The 6,000-nt window shown below is 43.7% G+C and overlaps 1 non-coding gene across 1 annotated transcript; it reads left to right on the top strand.

Annotated features, from left to right (window-relative positions):
• The first annotated feature begins 247 nt into the window (after nt 1-247).
• On the top strand, nt 248-319 carry trnaq-cug (transfer RNA glutamine (anticodon CUG)). The gene has a single exon. It is a non-coding gene; the product is annotated as a tRNA-Gln (tRNA).
• The last annotated feature ends 5,681 nt before the right edge of the window (nt 320-6,000 follow it).

Here is a 6,000-nt window from a genome sequence, read left to right as displayed (position 1 = left end):
AACAGATCTGCAGGTCTGATTGATTAAGGATCTACTGTAGTGCTGTGTGAGTCATCAGAGGACACTTCTGTCTTCATTTGAAGCTGGTAGGTACAAACCGCACCACTGCTAGCAGGAGCTCCTTTGTTCTACACCTGGACATCAGCTCACTCATTTTAACCACTGACAGACTCCATTTCTGGAAAGACAGACCATCTGGACAAGATATGTCTCTGGTTCTCTTCCAGTCAGGTTTACTCACAGAGGAGGTTCCATGGTGTAATGGTTAGCACTCTGGACTCTGAATCCAGCGATCTGAGTTCAAATCTCAGTGGAACCTTTTGTTTGAACAGTTATCCTGGTGTCCTTTCTACACAGTTAAGTCTATGGAGAAGTCCACAGTCTGTTCATTGGTCCAGCTGTAGTCATTAATGGACTGAAGGCCATGAAGGAGGCTGTGGTGCTGAATCCTGCTGCTTGTGCTGGATGATCCAGTTATAACATGGAATCCTCTGCTGTCCATGCTGCTATGTCCTGCTAGTACTCATTATTCAGGAAACAAGAACAAGTATTAGGGAGTGCTCTCAAGTGCTCTCTAAGCAAAATAAAATAGCTTTGTTTCTATGGTGACCCCACAGGCTGCAACAAAACACCACTACAGGTGCTGGTCATATAATTAGAATATCATCAGAAGGTTGATTTATTTCAGTAATTCCATTCAAAAAGTGAAAGCTGTATAATGCAAACATTCATTCCACACAGACTGAAATATTTCAAATGTTTATTTCTTTTAATTTTGATGGTTATAACGGACAACCAATGAAAACCCACATTCAGTATCTCAGCTGGATGGATGAGGATGGATGGATAACGTAGTGGACTCCTACCCAGCAGATCAAGTCCCAGAGGTTACAGCATCATTTATTAGCTGAGTTTCCCCTCAGGGAAGCTGCTGTTTACAGAGAGAAGCAAGAAAACAACAGTCAGCATCATCTTCCATAAAAACACATGACAATAACATGTGAGACAGAGAGTTTATGATCTGTGCTCCCCCTGCTGGTTAGGACATATGATGACATTTTAAATGTACCAGTCAAAAGTCACTCAGTGGTTTGTCTTTGTTTTTATGACTTTCTACATTGTAGATTCATCCTGAAGACATCAGAGCTGTGAAGGAACACATGTGGAATGATGCAGTGAACAAACAGTGTTAAACCAAGCAGAATATGTTTGATGTTTGACATTCTTCCAAGCAGCCAGCTTTTGCTTTGATGACATCTTCACACACTCTTTGCATTCTCTCAATCTGAACTGAACCACCAATGCTGTGCAATGCTGACATCTAGTGGTGGAATCGCAGGTTACAGAATCAGAAATTACTTTTTTTATCCCCGAGGGGAAATTCTTGTTTGTTACAGACAAATAGAAGAAAAGATCATTGAAATATGTAATAGAAATGTATAATAAATATCTAAATACCTAGACAGCATTTAAATCCCTGAGTTGTATCTAAAGAACATATTTACTATTGTGTAAAAACCTTTACACAGTAAAGAGCCTGACATGAATGTACCAGTATGAATGTACAGTGTCTGAGTGACTGTTACAGTTCAGAGTTCAGTAGTTTGATAGAGACGGGCCGGAATAACTTCCTGTCTTCTCACCTGCTCTGTGGTGAAGGTGATCGGTGGAGGTGGGGAACCAGTAATTGGTGATGACTGTGCGAGCAGGGCCATCTGGATGAGCTGTGGGAGAAGAGAGGGTGGGTGACGTGGCTGGTCATTGTCGCTCAGCTGTTGAAGAGTCGTTAGCAGGGTGAACTGGGGTCACTGTATCAAATCTGTTAAAAAAACTGATTCAGCTCAGTGGCCCTTTCTACACTGCCATTAACTCCACCCCTGCTGCTCCACCTGTAACCAGTGATGGTCCTCATGCCACTCCACACCTCTCTCGTGTTGTTTTGCTGAAGTTTCCACTCCAGCTTCCTCCTGGACTTCTCCTTGGCCTCCCTGATTTTTATTCTCAGGTCCTTCTGTGTAGCTCTCACCTCCTGCCTGTCGGCCGCTTTGAATGCCTTCTTTATTCTGTTTAAAATGGCTTTAATGTCCTTAGTCACCCATGGCTTGTTGTTGGGGTAACAATTCACTGTCCTAACTGGAACAACACTGTCCACACAGAAGTTTATGTATCCAGTGATGCACTCTGTGATCTCATCAATGTCCTGGCTGTGGGGTTCACAGAGTGCCTGCCAGTCAGTCACTTCAAAGCAGTCCTGAAGTGTTGAAGCATCCTCATTCCAAAATCAATCCCTCCTCCACATAAAGTCAGAAGTTCTAAATGTGAGTCATTAAATGAGAGGTTCCAGCAGAAACGTCCAAACATCTGAAGAGAAGCTGAGAAGCCTGAGATACAGGGGCTGCAAGCTGTGCTTCAACTGTTCCTGTTTAGACAATAAGAACAGATCATCATCTTCATCACCCTCAATAAGAACTGATCATCATCTTCATCACCCTCAATAAGAACAGATCATCATCTTCATCACCTCATCACCTCTCACCAACCTCCATTCATCTGCTTGGAGCCGCAGCCAGGCGGTGCCAGATCGTTCATATGGTGGCATATTAGTCATTCATTTATTGCCACATGTTTTCATTGAATGTTACATGTATTGATTTAATTTCTGCTTTGTGGGTCAAATAAAGGTTTCCTCCATTTTAATTCATATTGATTCAGTTCACGCTGTGTTTATGTCTCCTTGTAGCTGACAGCAGCAACAACAGGGCTCAGTCTGTTTCACCACTGGATGTAGTGAAGTTTGTAGTTATCCAGAGAAGGACTGTGTACTTTATGATTTGTATCTTAAGAGGAGATTTGCATATTAGGGATGAAATAAATACAGCATGAAATATAAATAAATAAATTCAAATGTCCCTTTCGGGGCTCCATAAATGTTAACCCTAAAAAAGGAACATCCAGTGTGGACTTGCATACACAGTGAACATAAACTGCTATAATAACAACTTTAAAAACAATCAGACTAATTCCACTGTGATCCTTAGTAGCATTATCCGTAATAAGATTGTCAGTGAAGAAAACAAATAAATATAAACACACACACACTCTTCTCCCAGCTCTTATAAAGACATCGTCATGGAAGCAGAGTCCTACCGGAGCTCCAGAGAGACACAAACAGCAGCAGCGCTCTGTGACCCATGTCCACTCTGTGTGTCCTCCAGACAGTCTTCCTCAGGTCTTTATCAGGACAGCAGTCAGAGGAAAAGGCAGAAAGAGCAGAGCTGATAAGTCACATGACTGATGCACTGACACGCTCTCTAGTCAGCTCTTCCACCAATCAGGCGCTGCCCTCGCTGCTCATGCAGCCAATCAGGTTGTAGCAGTACATTTAAAGCTGTCCTCTCTCTGCTGTCAGCTGTCATTCCAGATCACCTTTGAGAGCAGCTCTCAAAGGTGATGTGGAATGGTGGATGGATCTGAGTGGTGTTTTGGAGCTGACTAGAGAGCGTGTCAGTGCATCAGTCATGTGACTTATCAGCTCTGCTCTTTCTGCCTTTTCCTCTGAATCTTTTCATCTCATCAGTGTTCCGCCCTCATACGTCCTGCATCAACATGAAGCTGCTGTTTATTCATGCATTTCTAACACACAGCTGACAGGTCCGTCACTACCTGCAGTAAGGTATTGGATCTGGACTGGAAGCTGAGTGAGGAGAGAAGCATTCTGAAGGCTTCCAGTGACTGACGTGTGGATGTTGAATCTGTCTGAGTCCAGTGTTCAGCTCAGTCCAGCTGCTGCACACAGTGAGGAGCTGTGACTGCATCCAGCTCATCCTGCTATGAACTGTGGGTCTGAACTTTGGGGTCGACCCTGCAGGATCCTGCAAAGGCCCAACAGCCTGTTGCACTGATGCACAGGAAGCCTTTCCACAGTTGAAGCAGGCAGTGTGTGTGTCTGAAGCAGTGTATTGTGTGTATGTGTGTGTGTCTGTATATGTGTGTGTGCATGTGTCTGTGTGTTAGTGTGTGTCAGTGTCTATATTGTGGCCCTGTGTTGGCCTCTCAGGGAGTGTTGTGTTGTTGCTGCTGTCTCTCCCCTGTGTGTGCAGGAGGTTGCTGGGTGGAGCTGATCCTGAGCTTATGCAGCTCTCCTGTGCTGACGAGCTGGAGACGGTTTAAGAGTTCCCAGTCTGCTTCACTCTCTCTCTCCCCGTCTGGCCTACTAGGAGGGCTGCTCACTCTCCAGCCTGCTGCAGGCATGGCGGTGTATTTTGTTTGCACATTTCCTTGTTAGTCAATTGTTGGTGTACAACTACTGTTCTTTCTTCAATAAAATGGTCAAACGGTTAAAGTTGTGTTTGTCCTACCCAATGTGTCACACTTTCTGAGCCGGTGTGACAATATATGTGTGTGCATGTCTGTAAGAGTGTGTGTATGATTGTGTGTGTTGGTGTGTGTGTTGCGTCTATGTGTGTGTGTGTGTGTCTGTGTGTGTGTGTGTGTGTGTGTGTGTGTGTGTGTGTGTGTGTGTGTGTGGTCAGCCTTCATCCTTCCTGTCAGCAGAGCAAAGCTGTATCAGTGTCTCATCCAGGTCTCAGCTCCTCAGGCTTTCTTCAGAAGAGCTGTCACTGTTGGAGTATCTGTTGCACACGTGCTGCTCACAGAGAGACAGAAACAGCAGCAGCACTCTGTGAGCCAGGTCCACTCTGTGTGTCCTCCAGACAGTCTGGAAACGAGAGGAGACAGAACATTATCATACATGTTGCATAAGAAAAGTCACATGACATGCACCACTGTAAATAAAGGAAATCACATATTTTTAAGACACTTAGAGCACAGAGCCCAAGAAATAATATAATCTAAAGCTATAATCTAAAGAGAGTAGAAAAGTGTGATGGATTGATTTTACCTGATTCTTGGAATCTGTCAAATAGAATTTGTGGGTTTTGTGGGGAAAATTGTGCTTCATGTGAACTGATAAGAGAAGATTTGCCTGAACGGTTGATCTGTGGCCTGCGGCTCGCTTGGCCTGGTCCTGATCGATTGCTCATGCCTGCAGAGGCAGGAAAGGGGAGCTCACAGGCGATTCTTCATTCTGCATAAAGCTGCCAGACAGGAAGAATCGCATGTCAGTGTTATTATTGACAGCTCTTCCCTTTTCAGGTAAAGAAACTCTTGTAACTGTGGCCTTATATGATTAAACACTTTTGTTAGTTCTGTTAGTATCTTAAGTGACTGCAGACAGTGTTAGATTTGTTTATGTTTTACAAGTGTTCACAAAGCGAGAGAAACATGTAATAGCATGTTGCTAACAGACGCTAATTCCATGTTGTCTGTGTTACCTTAAAGCTAGACTCATAACCAGAGAGTAAGTACGCTTATATGAAGTTATGAGGTTAAGTTGGTTACATGTGTGACTGTGAAATGAAAATGCATTTGTTTATTTCTGAATGGAATGTTATTCTATTTATATTAGTGCAGCATTTTCAGCTAAACCTTTATTTTACTGATTTGAACACATTATTTTGAAGACTAACCTGTTTAAGACAGATGAAGATGAAACCGAACATGTGTATATGTACATTTCATGTACTTCCAGCACTTGTACCTCTGTACATAATTATTTTTGCTGAATTCTGCATAAAGCTGCCAGACAGGAAGAATCGCGTGTCAGTGTTATTATTGACAGCTCTTCCCTTTTCAGGCATAACATTTTGGAGGCACCGCTGGGATGGATGTGGCAAGGACTGGCTGTTTCAGATAGACGTCCCTGATCATTATCCAACCCCTCACATCTTCAGCCGGAGTGGACAGAGCGCGTGGTGATTGACCGACTGTGCAGAGAGAGACCCGCTTGCAACCCGAGGTCAACTTTGAGTGCCAGGAGAGCAGCATTGTCTATTCTTCCCAGGAAAAGGTTCTGCACCACACTAACACTGCCCACAACCTAGAAAAAAATGGATTCATCAGACCTGGAAGCTTTGAAGTTAGAAGTTGGTTCTTCCTTGT

This window comes from Parambassis ranga, unplaced genomic scaffold, assembly GCF_900634625.1.
Source record: "Parambassis ranga unplaced genomic scaffold, fParRan2.1 scaffold_22_arrow_ctg1, whole genome shotgun sequence".
NCBI classification, from domain to species: domain Eukaryota; kingdom Metazoa; phylum Chordata; class Actinopteri; family Ambassidae; genus Parambassis; species Parambassis ranga.
This window is presented reverse-complemented; position numbering and strand designations above follow the sequence as displayed.